This window comes from Chiloscyllium plagiosum, unplaced genomic scaffold (genome assembly GCF_037043375.1).
Source record: "Chiloscyllium plagiosum isolate Xiang-an unplaced genomic scaffold, Cpla_swu_hap1 HiC_scaffold_29, whole genome shotgun sequence".
Lineage (NCBI taxonomy): Eukaryota > Metazoa > Chordata > Chondrichthyes > Orectolobiformes > Hemiscylliidae > Chiloscyllium > Chiloscyllium plagiosum.
The window spans coordinates 1,535,250-1,553,152 of record NW_028270167.1 but is presented as its reverse complement, the minus strand read 5'-3'; positions in this window follow the sequence as shown (position 1 = coordinate 1,553,152).

The window sequence follows — 17,903 nt, the reverse complement described above, 5'->3', positions numbered from 1 at the left end:
GGGGGCTAGTGATCCAGGTCCGGGGGCGAGTGACCCAGAGCCGGGGGCTAGTGACCCAGGGCCGGGGGCTAGTGATCCAGGGCCGGGGGCTAGTGATCCAGGTCTGGGGGCGAGTGACCCAGGGCCGGGGGCGAGTGACCCAGAGCCGGGGGCTAGTGACCCAGGGCCGGGGGCTAGTGATCCAGGTCCAGGGGGCGAGTGATCCAGGTCCAGGGGGCGAGTGATCCAGGTCCGGGGGCGAGTGACCCAGAGCCGGGGGCTAGTGACCCAGGGCCGGGGGCTAGTGATCCAGGTCTGGGGGCGAGTGACCCAGAGCCGGGGGCTAGTGATCCAGGGCCGGGGACGAGTGATCCAGGTCCGGGGGCGAGTGACCCAGAGCCGGGGGCTAGTGACCCAGGGCCGGGGGCTAGTGACCCAGAGCCGGGGGCTAGTGACCCAGGGCCGGGGGCTAGTGACCCAGGGCCGGGGGGCGAGTGACCCAGGGCCGGGGGGCGAGTGACCCAGGGCCGGGGGCGAGTGACCCAGGGCCGGGGGGCGAGTGATCCAGGGCCGGGGGCGAGTGACCCAGAGCCGGGGGCTAGTGACCCAGGGCCGGGGGCTAGTGACCCAGGGCCGGGGGGCGAGTGATCCAGGTCCGGGGGCGAGTGATCCAGGTCCGGGGTGAGTGACCCAGAGCCGGGGGCTAGTGACCCAGGGCCGGGGGCTAGTGATCCAGGTCGGGGGCGAGTGACCCAGAGCCGGGGGCTAGTGATCCAGGGCCGGGGACGAGTGACCCAGGGCCGGGGGGCGAGTGACCCAGAGCCGGGGGCTAGTGACCCAGGGCCGGGGGGCGAGTGACCCAGGGCCGGGGGCGAGTGATCCAGGGCCGGGGGCGAGTGATCCAGAGCCGGGGGCGAGTGATCCAGGGCCGGGGGCTAGTGATCCAGGTCCGGGGGCGAGTGACCCAGAGCCGGGGGCTAGTGATCCAGGGCCGGGGGCTAGTGATCCAGGTCCGGGGGCGAGTGATCCAGGGCCGGGGACGAGTGACCCAGAGCCGGGTGCGAGTGACCCAGGGCCGGGGGCGAGTGACCCAGAGCCGGTGGCTAGTGACCCAGGGCCGGGGGCTAGTGATCCAGGTCCAGGGGGCGAGTGATCCAGGGCCGGGGGCGAGTGACCCAGGTCCGGGGGCGAGTGACCCAGAGCCGGGGGCGAGTGACCCAGGGCCGAGGGGCGAGTGACCCAGGGCCGCGGGCGAGTGACCCAGGGCCGGGGGCGAGTGACCCAGGGCCGGGGGGCGAGTGACCCAGGGCCGGGGGCTAGTGATCCAGGTCTGGGGGCGAGTGACCCAGAGCCGGGGGCTAGTGATCCAGGGCCGGGGGGCGAGTGACCCAGAGCCGGGGGCTAGTGACCCAGGGCCGGGGGGCGAGTGACCTCGTGACCCAGGGCCGGGGGCTAGTGACCCAGGGCCGGGGGGCGAGTGACCCAGGGCCGGGGGGCGAGTGATCCAGAGCCGGGAGCGAGTGTTCCAGGTCCTGGGGCGAGTGACCCAGAGCCGGGGGCGAGTGATCCAGGGCCGGGGGCGAGTGATCCAGGGCCGGGGGCTAGTGATCCAGGTCCGGGGGCGAGTGACCCAGAGCCGGGGGCTAGTGACCCAGGGCCGGGGGCTAGTGATCCAGGGCCGGGGGCTAGTGATCCAGGTCTGGGGGCGAGTGACCCAGGGCCGGGGGCGAGTGACCCAGAGCCGGGGGCTAGTGACCCAGAGCCGGGGGCTAGTGACCCAGGGCCGGGGGCTAGTGATCCAGGTCCAGGGGGCGAGTGATCCAGGGCCGGGGGGCGAGTGACCCAGAGCCGGGGGGCGAGTGATCCAGGGCCGGGGGGCGAGTGACCCAGAGCCGGGGGGCGAGTGACCCAGGGCCGGGGGCGAGTGATCCAGGTCCAGGGGGCGAGTGATCCAGGGCCGGGGGGCGAGTGATCCAGGGCCGGGGGGCGAGTGACCCAGGGCCGGGGGCGAGTGATCCAGGTCTGGGGGCGAGTGACCCAGGGCAGGGGGCTAGTGACCCAGGGCCGGGGGCTAGTGATCCAGGGCCGGGGGCGAGTGACCCAGGGCCGGGGGCTAGTGACCCAGGGCCGGGGGCGAGTGACCCAGAGCCGGGGGCGAGTGAACCAGGGCCGGGGGCGAGTGACCCAGAGCCGGGGGCTAGTGACCCAGGGCCGGGGGGCGAGTGACCCAGGGCCGGGGGGCGAGTGACCCAGGGCCGGGGGCGAGTGACCCAGAGCCGGGGGCGAGTGACCCAGGGCCGGGGGGCGAGTGACCCAGGGCCGGGGGGCGAGTGACCCAGGGCCGGGGGCGAGTGACCCAGAGCCGGGGGCGAGTGACCCAGGGCCGGGGGCGAGTGACCCAGGGCCGGGGGGCGAGTGACCCAGGGCCGGGGGCGAGTGACCCAGAGCCGGGGGCGAGTGACCCAGGGCCGGGGGGCGAGTGACCCAGGGCCGGGGGCGAGTGATCCAGAGCCGGGGGCGAGTGATCCAGGGCCGGGGGCTAGTGATCCAGGTCCGGGGGCGAGTGACCCAGAGCCGGGGGCTCGTGATCCAGGGCCGGGGGCTAGTGATCCAGGGCCGGGGGCTAGTGACCCAGGGCCGGGGGCGAGTGACCCAGAGCCGGGGGCGAGTGAACCAGGGCCGGGGGCGAGTGACCCAGAGCCGGGGGCTAGTGACCCAGGGCCGGGGGGCGAGTGACCCAGGGCCGGGGGGCGAGTGACCCAGGGCCGGGGGGCGAGTGACCCAGGGCCGGGGGCGAGTGACCCAGAGCCGGGGGCGAGTGACCCAGGGCCGGGGGGCGAGTGACCCAGGGCCGGGGGGCGAGTGACCCAGGCCCGGGGGGCGAGTGACCCAGGGCCGGGGGCGAGTGACCCAGAGCCGGGGGCGAGTGACCCAGGGCCGGGGGGCGAGTGACCCAGGGCCGGGGGCGAGTGACCCAGAGCCGGGGGCGAGTGACCCAGAGCCGGGGGCTAGTGATCCAGGTCTGGGGGCGAGTGACCCAGGGCCGGGGGCGAGTGACCCAGGGCCGGGGGCGAGTGATCCAGGTCCAGGGGGCGAGTGACCCAGGGCCGGGGGCTAGTGACCTAGGGCCGGGGGCTAGTGATCCAGGGCCGGGGGCGAGTGACCCAGGGCCGGGGGCTAGTGACCCAGGGCCGGGGGCTAGTGACCCAGGGCCGGGGGCGAGTGACCCAGGGCCGGGGGCGAGTGACCCAGGGCCGGGGGCTAGTGACCCAGGGCCGGGGGGCGAGTGACCCAGGGCCGGGGGCGAGTGACCCAGGGCCGGGGGGCGAGTGACCCAGGGCCGGGGGCGAGTGACCCAGGTCTGGGTCGAGTGACCCAGGGCCGGGGGCGAGTGATCCAGAGCCGGGGGCGAGTGATCCAGGGCCGGGGGCGAGTGATCCAGGGCCGGAGGCGAGTGATCCAGAGCCGGGTGGCGAGTGATCCAGGGCCGGGGGCGAGTGACCCGGGGGCGAGTGACCCAGAGCCGGGGGCTAGTGACCCAGGGCCGGGGGCTTTTGATCCAGGGCCGGGGGCTAGTGACCCAGGGCCGGGGGCGAGTGACCCAGGGCCGGGGGGCGAGTGATCCAGGGCAGGGGGCGAGTGACCCAGGGCCGGGGGCGAGTGACCCAGGGCCGGGGGCGAGTGACCCAGAGCCGGGGGCTTGTGACCCAGGGCCGGGGGCTAGTGAGCCAGGTCCAGGGGGCGAGTGACCCAGGGCCGGGGGCTAGTGATCCAGGTCTGGGGGCGAGTGACCCAGAGCCGGGGGCTAGTGATCCAGGGCCGGGGGCTAGTGATCCAGGTCCAGGGGGCGAGTGATCCAGGGCCGGGGGCGAGTGACCCAGGGCCGGGGGCGAGTGACCCAGAGCCGGGGGCTAGTGACCCAGGGCCGGGGGGCAGGTGACCCAGGGCCGGGGGCGAGTGACCCAGGGCCAGGGGGCGAGTGACCCAGGTCCGGGGGCTAGTGATCCAGGGCCGGGGGCGAGTGACCCAGGGCCGGGGGCTAGTGACCCAGGGCCGGGGGCGAGTGACCCAGAGCCGGGGGCTAGTGACCCAGGGCCGGGGGCGAGTGACCCAGGGCCGGGGGGCGAGTGACCCAGAGCCGGGGGCTAGTGACCCAGGGCCGGGGGGCGAGTGACCCAGGGCCGGGGGCGAGTGACCCAGAGCCGAGGGCTAGTGACCCAGGGCCGGGGGGCGAGTGACCCAGGGCCGGGGGGCGAGTGACCCAGGGCCGGGGGCTAGTGACCCAGGGCCGGGGGGCGAGTGACCCAGGGCCGGGGGGCGAGTGACCCAGGGCCGGGGGGCGAGTGACCCAGGGCCGGGGGCGAGTGACCCAGGGCCGGGGGGCGAGTGACCCAGGGCCGGGGGCTAGTGATCCAGGGCCGGGGGCGAGTGATCCAGAGCCGGGGGCGAGTGACCCAGGTCTGGGGGCGAGTGACCCAGGGCCGGGGGCGAGTGATCCAGAGCCGGGGGCGAGTGATCCAGGGCCGGGGGCGAGTGATCCAGGGCCGGAGGCGAGTGATCCAGAGCCGGGGGGCGAGTGATCCAGAGCCGGGGGCTAGTGATCCAGGGCCGGGGGCTAGTGACCCAGGACCGGGGGCGAGTGACCCAGGGCCGGGGGGCGAGTGATCCAGGGCCGGGGGCGAGTGACCCAGGGCCGGGGGCGAGTGACCCAGAGCCGGGGGCTAGTGACCCAGGGCCGGGGGCTAGTGATCCAGGTCCAGGGGGCGAGTGACCCAGGGCCGGGGGCTAGTGATCCAGGTCTGGGGGCGAGTGACCCAGAGCCGGGGGCGAGTGATCCAGGGCCGGGGGCTAGTGATCCAGGTCCAGGGGGCGAGTGACCCAGGGCCGGGGGCGAGTGACCCAGGGCCGGGGGGCGAGTGATCCAGGGCCGGGGGCGAGTGACCTAGGGCCGGGGGCGAGTGATCCAGAGCCGGGGGCGAGTGACCCAGGGCCGGGGGGCGAGTGACCCAGGGCCGGGGGGCGAGTGACCCAGGGCCGAGGGGCGAGTGACCCAGGGCCGCGGGCGAGTGACCCAGGGCCGGGGGCGAGTGACCCAGGGCCGGGGGGCGAGTGACCCAGGGCCGGGGACTAGTGATCCAGGTCTGGGGGCGAGTGACCCAGAGCCGGGGGCTAGTGACCCAGGGCCGGGGGCTAGTGACCCAGGGCCGGGGGCTAGTGACCCAGGGCCGGGGGGCGAGTGACCCAGGGCCGGGGGGCGAGTGATCCAGAGCCGGGGGCGAGTGTTCCAGGTCCGGGGGCGAGTGACCCAGAGCCGGGGGCGAGTGATCCAGGGCCGGGGGCTAGTGATCCATGTCCGGGGGCGAGTGACCCAGAGCCGGGGGCTAGTGACCCAGGGCCGGGGGCTAGTGATCCAGGGCCGGGGGCTAGTGATCCAGGTCTGGGGGGAGTGACCCAGGGCCGGGGGCGAGTGACCCAGAGCCGGGGGCTAGTGACCCAGAGCCGGGGGCTAGTGACCCAGGGCCGGGGGCTAGTGATCCAGGTCCAGGGGGCGAGTGATCCAGGTCCAGGGGGCGAGTGATCCAGGTCCGGGGGCGAGTGACCCAGAGCCGGGGGCTAGTGACCCAGGGCCGGGGGCTAGTGATCCAGGTCTGGGGGCGAGTGACCCAGAGCCTGGGGCTAGTGATCCAGGGCCGGGGACGAGTGATCCAGGTCCGGGGGCGAGTGACCCAGGGCCGGGGGGCGAGTGACCCAGGGCCGGGGACGAGTGATCCAGGTCCGGGGGCGAGTGACCCAGAGCCGGGGGCTAGTGACCCAGGGCCGGGGGCTAGTGACCCAGAGCCGGGGGCTAGTGACCCAGGGCCGGGGGCTAGTGACCCAGGGCCGGGGGGCGAGTGACCCAGGGCCGGGGGGCGAGTGACCCAGGGCCGGGGGCGAGTGACCCAGGGCCGGGGGGCGAGTGATCCAGGGCCGGGGGCGAGTGACCCAGAGCCGGGGGCTAGTGACCCAGGGCCGGGGGCTAGTGACCCAGGGCCGGGGGGCGAGTGATCCAGGTCCGGGGGCGAGTGATCCAGGTCCGGGGTGAGTGACCCAGAGCCGGGGGCTAGTGACCCAGGGCCGGGGGCTAGTGATCCAGGTCGGGGGCGAGTGACCCAGAGCCGGGGGCTAGTGATCCAGGGCCGGGGACGAGTGACCCAGGGCCGGGGGGCGAGTGACCCAGAGCCGGGGGCTAGTGACCCAGGGCCGGGGGGCGAGTGACCCAGGGCCGGGGGCGAGTGATCCAGGGCCGGGGGGCGAGTGACCCAGGGCCGGGGGCGAGTGACCCAGGGCCGGGGGGCGAGTGATCCAGGGCCGGGGGCGAGTGACCCAGAGCCGGGGGCTAGTGACCCAGGGCCGGGGGCTAGTGACCCAGGTCCGGGGGGCGAGTGATCCAGGTCCGGGGGCGAGTGATCCAGGTCCGGGGTGAGTGACCCAGAGCCGGGGGCTAGTGACCCAGGGCCGGGGGCTAGTGATCCAGGTCGGGGGCGAGTGACCCAGAGCCGGGGGCTAGTGATCCAGGGCCGGGGACGAGTGACCCAGGGCCGGGGGGCGAGTGACCCAGAGCCGGGGGCTAGTGACCCAGGGCCGGGGGGCGAGTGACCCAGGGCCGGGGGCGAGTGATCCAGGGCCGGGGGGCGAGTGACCCAGGGCCGGGGGCGAGTGATCCAGAGCCGGGGGCGAGTGATCCAGGGCCGGGGGCTAGTGATCCAGGTCCGGGGGCGAGTGACCCAGAGCCGGGGGCTAGTGATCCAGGGCCGGGGGCTAGTGATCCAGGTCCGGGGGCGAGTGATCCAGGGCCGGGGACGAGTGACCCAGAGCCGGGTGCGAGTGACCCAGGGCCGGGGGCGAGTGACCCAGAGCCGGTGGCTAGTGACCCAGGGCCGGGGGCTAGTGATCCAGGTCCAGGGGGCGAGTGATCCAGGGCCGGGGGCGAGTGACCCAGGTCCGGGGGCGAGTGACCCAGAGCCGGGGGCTAGTGACCCAGGGCCGGGGGCTAGTGATCCAGGTCCGGGGGCGAGTGACCCAGAGCCGGGGGCTAGTGATCCAGGGCCGGGGACGAGTGATCCAGGTCCGGGGGCGAGTGACCCAGGGCCGGGGGGCGAGTGACCCAGAGCCGGGGGCTAGTGACCCAGGGCCGGGGGGCGAGTGACCCAGGGCCGGGGGCGAGTGACCCAGGGCCGGGGGGCGAGTGACCCAGGGCCGGGGGCGAGTGATCCAGGGCCGGGGGCGAGTGATCCAGAGCCGGGGGCGAGTGATCCAGGTCCGGGGGCGAGTGACCCAGAGCCGGGGGCGAGTGATCCAGGGCCGGGGGCTAGTGATCCAGGTCCGGGGGCGAGTGACCCAGAGCCGGGGGCTAGTGACCCAGGGCCGGGGGCTAGTGATCCAGGTCTGGGGGCGAGTGATCCAGGGCCGGGGACGAGTGACCCAGAGCCGGGGGCGAGTGACCCAGAGCCGGGGGCGAGTGACCCAGAGCCGGGGGGCGAGTGATCCAGAGCCGGGGGCGAGTGACCCAGAGCCGGGGGGCGAGTGATCCAGAGCCGGGGGCGAGTGATCCAGGGCCAGGGGCGAGTGACCCAGAGCCGGGGGCGAGTGATCCAGGGCCGGGGGCGAGTGACCCAGAGCCGGTGGCGAGTAATCCAGGGCTGGGGGTGAGTGACCCAGAGCTGGGGGTGAGTAATCCAGGGCTGGGGGTGAGTGATCCAGGGCCGGGGGCGAGTGACCCAGAGCCGGGGGCGAGTGACCCAGAGCCGGGGGCGAGTGACCCAGAGCCAGGGGGCTAGTGATCCAGAGCCGAGGGGCGAGTGACCCAGGGCCGGGGGCGAGTGATCCAGGGCCGGGGGCGTGATCCAGAGCCGGGGGCGAGTGAACCTGGGCCGGGGGCTAGTGACCCAGGGCCGGGGGCTAGTGACCCAGGGCCGGGGGCTAGTGACCCAGGGCCGGGGGCTAGTGACCCAGGGCCGGGGGCGAGTGATCCAGAGCCGGGGGCGAGTGACCCAGAGCCGGGGGGGGTGAGTGATCCAGGCCGGGGTCGAGTGACCCAGGGCCGGGGGCTAGTGACCCAGGGCCGGGGGGCGAGTGACCCAGGGCCGGGGGCTAGTGATCCAGGGCCGGGGGCTAGTGACCCAGGGCCGGGGGTGAGTGACCCAGGGCCGGGGGGCGAGTGATCCAGGGCCGGGACGATGTAGCGGGACCAGCTAAAGCAGGTTAGAGTCCAGTCTAAACCTGTTGAACTGCCCCATTCCCCCTGACCCCTCCACATCCCAGCCCCAAAGAGAGATTACTCAGTCCCTGCTCCCCTCCAAATCATCGTCAGAAATCTTGGATCTGCACAGATTAAATAGAATCAGAATTGTGACAGAGTGGGAGAGGCTATTCGGCCGGTTATGTCTGTACTAGCTTTCTGCAAGAACCATTCACTTTGGATCACTCTCCTGTCTTTGCTCCATTCCCCTTTGAATCCTTCCATTGAACAAGCCTCCACTCACACTCAGTCCATTCCAGACCAGAAGAACTTGCTACAGTAAAGAAATCTATCCTCGATTCCTGATCTCTCTTTGGAAATGGAAACTGGTTCTCCTTGTTGCTGTGGGTGGTTGGGATTTCGGACTCACTCCCTGAGCATGTGGTAAACGCAGATTCGACCCTGGGGATCAAAATGTCTTCAGACAATTACCTGGACCAGGTGGACTACATCCCAGAGTTCTATAGGAGATGGCTGAAGACAATCTTCAAGGAATTGCTAGGACCATGAAGGATCCCAGAGGACCGGAAAACCACTAACATGACACCCCTGGTTAAAAAGGAGAGTAAGGCAAAAGATGGAAAATTACAAACCAATTAACCTAACCTCGGTCGTGGGTAAGATCCTGGAATCTATTGTGAAGGATGAGATTTCTGAATACTTGGAAGTGTACGGTAAAATAGAACAAAGTCAGCATGGTTTCATCAAGGGAAGGTCATGCCTGACAAACCTGCTAGAATTCCTTGAGGAAGTAACGAGCAGGTTAGACCAAGGACAGCCAATGGATGTTGTCCACCTGGACTTCAAGAAGGCCTTTGACAAGGTGCCTCACAGGAGGCTGCTGAGTAAGATAAGGGCCCATGGTGTCAGAGGCTGGGATGGAGAGAAGCCTGGCTGTCTGACAGAGAGCAGAGAGTGGGGATAAAAGGGCCCTTCTCAGGATGGCAGCCAGTGACAAGTGGTGTCCCACAAGGCTCAGTGTTGGGACCACAACTTTTCACTTTATATGTTAATGATCTAGATGAGGGAACTGAGGGCATCCTGGCTACGTTTGCAGATGATACAAAGGTAGGTAGAGGGACAGGTCGTATTGAGGAGGCGAGGAGGCTACAGAAGGATTTGGACAGGTTAGGAGAGTGGGCAAAGAAGTGGCAGATGGAGTACAATGTGGGAAAGGGTGAGGTCATGCACTTTGGTAGGAAGAATAGAAGCATGGACTATTTTCTAAATGGGGAGAATATTCAAAAGTCTGAAGTGCAAAGAGACTTGGGAGTTCTTGTCCAGAATTCTGTCAAGGGAAACGCATAGGTTGAGTCAGTAGTTAGGAAGGCAAATGCAATGATGGCATTTATTTTGAGAGGACTTGAATATAAAAGCAGGGATGTACTTCTGAGGCTCTATAAGGCTCTAGTCAGAACACATTTGGAGTATCTCATACCTCAGGAAGGATGTACTGGCCTAGAGCATGTTCAGAGGAGGTTCATGAGAATGGTCCCAGGAATGAAAAGCTTAACATGTGAGGAACGTTTGAGACTCTGGGTTTATACGCAATGGAGTTGAGGAGGATCGGGGGGATCTACCTAGATACAGAATACAGAATGGCCTGGACAGAGTAGATATTGGAAGATGTTTCCATTGGTAGGAGAGACGAGGACCCGAGGGCACAGCCTCAGAGTAAAGGGAAGACCTTTTAGAACAGTGATAAGGGGAAACTTCTTCAGCCAGAGAGTGGGGAGTCTATGGAATTCACTGCCACAGGAGGCTGTGGAGGCCAGGTCATTGAGTATATTTCAGACTGAGATAGATAGGTTCTTGATTGTTAAAGGGATCAAAGATGGGGAGAAAGCAGGAGAATGGGGTTGAGAAACTTATCAGCCATGATTGAATAGCAAAGCAGACTCCATGGGCTGAATGGCCTAATTTCTGCTCCTATTTCTATTGGTCTTATGGGCTTATAGACTAGAGGGAACTCTTCTTAGAGAGAGATAGCATGGACACAATGGGCTAAATGGTCTCCTCTACACCCTAGGAATCTACATTATTACATAGATCCCTAGATTGTGAATCTTTATCCTTAGATTCTGAAAACGTGCCAGAGGATTGAAAAACTGCCAAAGTAACACCTTCATTCCAAAAGGGAAGGGGAAACCATGGCTCAAAAATTTATTCAAATTTTTTCAGGAGGTTAGAAGCAGGACAGATAAAGGGGAAGAACTGGATGAAATATATTTAGATTTTTAGAAGGCATTTGATAAGGAGCTACATGTTATGCAGTATAATAAGGTAAGAGAACATGTTGTTGGAGGTAGAATATTTATATGGCTAACTGTATTGTATAAAGGAGGGCATTTCAGGATGGTAACCTGCAACTAATAGAGTAGCACAGGAATCAGTGCTGGGGCCAGCATTATTACAAAATATATTAATGACTTGGACAAGGAAGTGAATCTACTACAGTATAACCAAATTTGTGGATGACACAAAAATAGGTGGGAAGGCAAATGGTGAGGATTTCACAAAGAGTCTGCAGAGGGATATAGACACGGTAAGTGAGTGGGAGATTATGAGGTTATCCACTTTTGTAGAAAGAATCAAGAAGCTAAATACTCACCAATGTTCTGTACGGTGGCACAGTGGTTAGCACTGCTGCCTGACAGCGCCAGAGACCCGGGTCCAATTCCCGCCTCAGGCAACTGACTGTGTGGAGTTTGCACATTCTCCCCATGTCTGCGTGGGTTTCCTCCGGGTGCTCCAGTTTCCTCCCACAGTCCAAAGATGTGCAGATTAGGTGAATTGGCCATGCTAAATTGCCCGTAGTGTTAGGTGCAGGGGTAAATGTAGGGGAATGGGTCTGGGTGGGTTGTGCTTCGGCGGGTCGGTGTGGACTTGTTGGGCCGAAGGGCCTGTTTCCACACTGTAAGTAATCTAATCTAATCTAAAAACTGCTAAAAGCTACAGTTCAGAGGAATTTGGGAATCCCTCATCTCTCACTCTCCACTGGTGTACCAGCTGACTGGAAGATTGCAAATGTTATTCCCTTGTTCTTACGACAGTTGGACAAATTATTGGAGAGGCTTCTGAGAGACAGGATTTACAATTATTTGGAAAACCATACTGTACGGACATCCAAGCAACTCTTGCATAGGATCATGGATGATAGTATAATGAAGGGTCTGTAGGTTAGTCCGATCTTAGAGTAGGATAAAAGGCCAACACAACATCGAGGGCTGAAGGGCCTGTACTGTGCTGTGCTTTTCTATGTTCAATGTAAATCACAAAAAATGCGAGCATCCAGGTTTAGCAGGTAATCGAGGAGACAAACGGAATATTGGTCTTTATTTCAAAGGGAAATAAAATAGTCTTGCTCAAACTGCACAAGCCACTAATCCAGCCACAGCTGGAATATTGTGAACACATTTGGGTCCCTTATTTAATAAAGGTATACTGACATCAAGAAGGTTCACTCAGCTGCTCTGGGATATGAAGGGATTTGCTTATGAGGGGAGGTTGGTTAAGTTGTGCCTATACTGATTGGAACTTAGAAGAATGAGAGGTAACATTATTAAATATGAAAAATCTTAGGGGATTTGACAAGATAGATATGCTCTTTATAATCCAGGCTTGAAACTTCATCTCAGCCCCCACCCCATCATGGACAACCTCAATGATTACTCCTGTTGTACGTCATTATCATTGAATCAAACAGTGCAGAAAAGGTCCTTCAGCCCATTGTGTCTGCACCGACAATAACTACCAGTCTGTGGGCACCAATCCCAATTTCCTTGAATGTTATGATATCTGAAATACTTGTCCAAATATTTTTTAAAGGTTTCCAGCCTTCACTACCTTCCCAGGCAATACATTCCAAATTCCTACCACCTGCTGAGTGAAAATGAGTTTTTTCCCCCCAAATCTCCTGCCCCTTACCCTAAAACTGCTGTTCATTGGAGGGTTGGTGTATACTCAATGGGCTGAATGGCCTGCTTCCACACTGTAGAGATTCTATGTTAACTATGCTGTCTTGTGATTGACGCCTCAACAAAGCTGCTGTCCATACCCCTCAGAATCTTATCCATCTCAATTATGTCTCACCTCTGTCTTTGCTGCTGTAAAGAAAGCAATCCAATCCTGTCCAGTCTCTCCTTATAGCTCAGTTTCTCCATCCCAGGCAATATCCTGGTGAACCTCCTCTGTCCCCCCTCTAGTGCTATCACATCCTTCCTGTAGTGAGATGACCAGAACTGCACACAGTCCTCCAGCTGTGGTCTGACCAACGCTCTGTACACCTCCAACACTACCTCCTGGCTCTTTTACTCTATGCCATGACTGCTCACGGAAGTGTCCCATATGCCTTCTTAACTATGCTATTCACATGCTGCCTGACCTGCTGTGCTTTTCCAGCACCACCCTCTTGACTCTAATCTCCAGCATCTGCAGTCCTCAGTTTTGCCTCATTGATATTAACCTATTCACGTGCTCAGGGATCTGCAAATAATTACCCCAAGATTCCTCTGCTCCTGTAAGCTGCCCCGTGTCGTGCCATTCATTAAATACTCCCTCATGTTGTTTCTTCTTCCAAAGTGCATCACCTCAAACTTATCAGAGTCTAATACATCTGCCACAGGTCAGCCCATCTGAGCAACCCATCAATATCTTCCTATAACCTAAAACCATCAACTTCACTATAAAGCACTCTACCGATGTTGGTGTTTACAAACTTGCTTAACATTGCCCCCTCATGTTCCTCTGTATCTTTATGTATAAAACAAACAATAATGGTCCCAATACTAATCCTTATAGTATACCACTGGACACTCGTCTCTGGTCACTCAAACAGCCTTCTGCCTGTACTCTTGTGTCCTATTACTAAGCCAGTTTCTGATCCATCTCACCAGGTTTCCCTGAATTCCATCTGCTTTAACCTTCTCAATCAGTCTCCTGGGTGGGAGAACCTCCCCTTAATCACATTTTTGAAAAATTTGCTAGGCATGACCTCCCTCTGACAAAGCCACGCTGAGAAGTTTATAAAGTCATGAGGGGCATAAACAGAGTAAATGGACAAGGTTTTATTTCCCCGGGTTGGGGGAGCCCAGAAATAGAGGGCATAGGTTTAAGGTGAGAGGGGAAAGATTTAGAGAGACCTAAGGGACAACCTTTTCAGACAGAGGGTGATATGTGTATGGACTGAGCTGCCAGAGGAAGTGGTGAACAAGTAGGAGGCTGGAAGAACACAGCGAGCTAGGAAGTGGAGAAGTCAACATTTCAGGAGTAACCCTTCTTCAGTCCTGAAGAACGGTGCACCCGAAATATCGACTTGGATTCCAGCACCTGCGTTTTTTTTGTCTCTAACCAGAGGAAGTGGTGGAGGCTGGTACAATTACAACATTTAAAAGGCATCTGGATGGGTATATGAATAGGAAAGGTTTACAAGGATATGGGCCGGGTACTGGCAATAGGACGAGATTAATTTAGGATATCTGGTTGGCCTGGACAACTTGGACCAAAGGGTCTGTTTCTGTGCTGTACATCTCTATGACTGTTCATCATTAACCCATGCTTTTCCAACTGGATATTAATTCTGTCTTCCATAATAGGATGTTCTGTTCCTGGTGAAGGGCTCCGGCCCAAAACGTCGATTCTCCTGCGCCTCGGATGCTGCCTGACCTGTTGTGCTTTTCCAGCAACACACTCTCTAATCTGCAGACCTCACTGTCTCCCTGTTCTGTTCACTCAGCCTATTGACCTGGGTCCAGTCTCCCCTGGACACTAAATGCTGCACAGATAATTTCCGTTTTTACTTATAGTGACCGACCCAGGTTTGTCCCTTGCGGTTTGCCTCAGTTTGGATCATGCTCAGCCGAATCATGTGGGCTTGCTTGTGGTTTCACAGCATCCACCTCCAACTGTGCCAGCCTATTACTGACACCCAAGATGTTGTGAGCTATTGCAACTTCCCAAACTTTTCCTAAGCCCCAACAGTAATACCCGGCTGCCTAATAATCCCTAGAACATGATGTGAGTTCTAGCACCACAGTTATCCAATTGCTTTTGAGACTTAACTCATGGACCCCAACACAGGGGTTCCATTATCTGCACGACAGCTAAAGATCAGCATCCCAAATATGGCGTCTACTCTCTGTCTCTCTTAAAATTCACTGGCCTTTGGTCACTGTTCAGAATCTTTTGAATTGTTCTTCAGTGGGCCCTGATCTACCCTGAGTGATCTATTGAAAACCCTGCAATAAGTCCCTTTCCTATTGCCGGGCAGGTTTGAATGTGGCCTCTCCCATGAAATTCATTAATAGCTGGTTTTCTCAGTACAACAAAAAAAAAATTTTCATCATCGATTTTATATGTAGAGTACAAAAACAATTAAGTTATAAGAACTTATGAGCATCAGGAATTAATACAATCATGGCTGATTTGATGGTGACCTCAATCCCACTTTCCTGCTAGTAACTCTCAGTATTTCACTCCCTTGTCGATTTAAAAATCAACCTTTTCTAAATCAATGAACCAACCTCCATCACTGTCTGTGCATTAAATTCTCTCTCACCTTGACCCCAAGCCAGTGTGTTCCTTCCTTCCCCCTCCCCCATGTTCATGTCACCCTCGGCTGATTGGCTAATGCACATGTAACATTACAGAAAACAGTGATTGCTCATCTCCCAGGAAACCAGCTGCCCCACCCCTTCTCCTTCCCTCACACAAACCTCCACCACTCACAACATCCCTCCACCCACATTCTGGATTAGTGGTGCTGGAAGAGCACAGCAGTTCAGGCAGCATCCGAGGAGCAGTAAAATAGACGTTTCGGGCTAAAGCCCTTCATCAGGAATAAAGGCAGAGAGCCTGAAGCGTGGAGAGATAAGCTAGAGGAGGGTGGCCTCTCCACGCTACAGGCTCTCTGCCTTTATTCCTGATGAAGGGCTTTTGCCTGAAATGTCGATTTTACTGCTCCTCGTAGCTGCCTGAACTGCTGTGCTCTTCCGGCACCACTAATCCAGAATCTGGTTTCCAGCACCTGCAGTCATTGTTTTTACCTCCACCCACACTGCCCCCCCTCACTCAGCAACTGCAACCCCACCACCCCCCTGTACACAGCATTCCCAATCCCCTACCACACACACCAAGCCACACCCAGCTCACCCACCTCCACAACCTTATCCTCCCCACTGTCAACCCCCATGCCGACACACAACCTATTCCCCAAATGCCACACCCTTCTCCCAAGTAATATTCTGGAAACCCGGGAATATATTTTGCATGGCAAATGGTGGAATTTGAATTGAGTATAAATCTGGAATTAAGAGTCTAATGATGACCATAAATAATGTGAGAAAAACCCATCTGGTTCACTTATGTCCTTCAGGGAAGGAAACTGCCCTCCTTACCTGGTCTGGCCTACATGTGACTCCAGACCCACAGCAATGTGGATGACTCTTATCTCCCTCTGGACAATTAGGGTGGGCAATAAACACTACCCTAGCCAGTGACACCCAGATCCTGTGAATGAATAAAAACAATTTGGAATGTGCTACCTGGGAGAGTAGTGGATACCATTGGAGGTTTCAAAGAGAGCTGGATATATATTTGACAATGATGAATTTAGAGGGCTACAGAGATAGGGTTGGAGAGTGGGACTAGCTGGGAGCCTGTACAGATATGATGTGCTGAATGACCTCCTTCTGCTCTGTAAAACTTAATGTTTTTTTTATCTCAACAATTAGAATAACATGAATGAGCAATGCTCCGAAAGCTAGTGTGCTTCCAATTAAACCTGTTGGACTATAACCTGGTGTTGTGTGATTTTTAACTTTGTACACCCCAGTCCAACACCGGCACCTCCAAATTTGTTTTTCAGCATTACTGTTCTGCGCCACCTTGTGGTTTGATGAATAAATGCAGCACCTGGTCTAACAAATTTCCTGAAGAAGGGCCTGTGCCCGAAACGTCGAATCTCCTGTTCCCTGGATGCTGCCTGACCTGCTGTGCTGTTCCAGCAATAAAGTTTCAACTAACAAAATATGCGCAGCTTGTATTGTACAGTCATAGAATCACACAGCACAGAAGACCATTAGACATAGGAGAGGAAGGAAGGCCATTCGGCCCCTTGCGTCCACTCCGCCATTCAATCATGGCTGATGGGCATTTCAACGCCACTTATCCACACTCTCCCCGTACCCCTTAATTCCTTGCAAGATCAAGAATTTATCAATCTCTGCCTTGAAGACATTTAACATCCCAGCCTCCACAGGGCAATGAATTCCACAGGCCCATCACTCTCTGGCTGAAGAAATGCCTGCTCATTTCCATTTTAAATTGACCCCCTCTAATTCTAAGCCTGCGCCCATGTGTCCTAGTCTCCCCGCCTAATGGAAACAAATTCCCAGCATCCATTCTTTCTAAACCATGCACTGTCTTGGAAGTTTCTATTAGATCTTCCCTGAACCTTCTAAATGCTAATGAATACAATCCCAGGATCCTCAGCTATTCATTGTATGTTAGGCCTACTATTCTTGTAATCATTGTGTGAATCTCCGCTGGACACGTTCCAGTGCCAGTATGTCCTTTCTGAGGTGTGGGGCCCAGAATTGGACATAGTATTCCAAATGGGGCCTAACCAGAGCTTTTTAAAGTCTCAGTAGCACATCACTGCTTTTATATACCAATCCTCTTAAGATAACTGATCAAGTTTCCCAAACTAAACTAGTCCCATTTGCTTGCATTTGGCCCATAATCCTCAAAATCTTTCCTATTCATGTACCTGTCCAAATGTCTTTTCCAAGTTGTAACTGAACCTGCATTTACTGCTTCCACTGGCAGTTTATTCCATACATGCACTACCCTCTGGGTGAAACACTTGCCCCTCGGGTCTCTTTTCAATTTTTCTCCTCTCACCTTAAAATTTCACCCTCTAGTTTTGAACTCCCATACCTTTGGGAAAAGAGCTTTGCTATCCACCTTATCCATGCCCCTCAGAATCAAAAATAGAGATAGCTGGAAAAACTCAGCAGGTCTGGCAGCAACTGTAGAGAGAAAGCAAAGTAATGAAAACATTCAGACCTGAAGAAGGGTCACTGGACCCAAAACATTAACTTGGCTTTCTCTTCACAGATGTTAGGAGAAAGTGAGGCCTGCAGATGCTGGAGATCAGAGTTGAGAGTGTGGTGTTGGAAAAGCGCAGCAGGTCAGGCAGCAGGAGACTCTCCTGCTCCTCAGATGCTGCCTGACCTGCTGAGCATTTCCAGCACCACACTCTCGACTCTTCACAGATGTTGCCCGACCTGCTGGTCTTTTCCAGTGATTCTGTCTTGGTTTGTGAAGATTTCCCAAGCGGATTCCTGGGATGGCGGGACTTTTGTATGAAAAGAAACTGGATTTGTTAGAAACATATTGAATAGAGTTTAGTAGAATGAGGGGGATCTCATTGAAACGTCTAAAATTCTTACAGGACAAGAAATGGTAAATATAGGAGGATGTTCCCAATGATCAGGAAGTCCAGAATCAGGGTCATAGTTTAAGGACATAGTGTAGACCATTTTGGACTGAGGTGTGGAGAAATGTCTTCCCCCCAGAGAGTGGGGAGTCTGTGGAATTCATTATCACAGAAAGTGACTGAGGCCTAAGCGTTGCATTTTTTCAA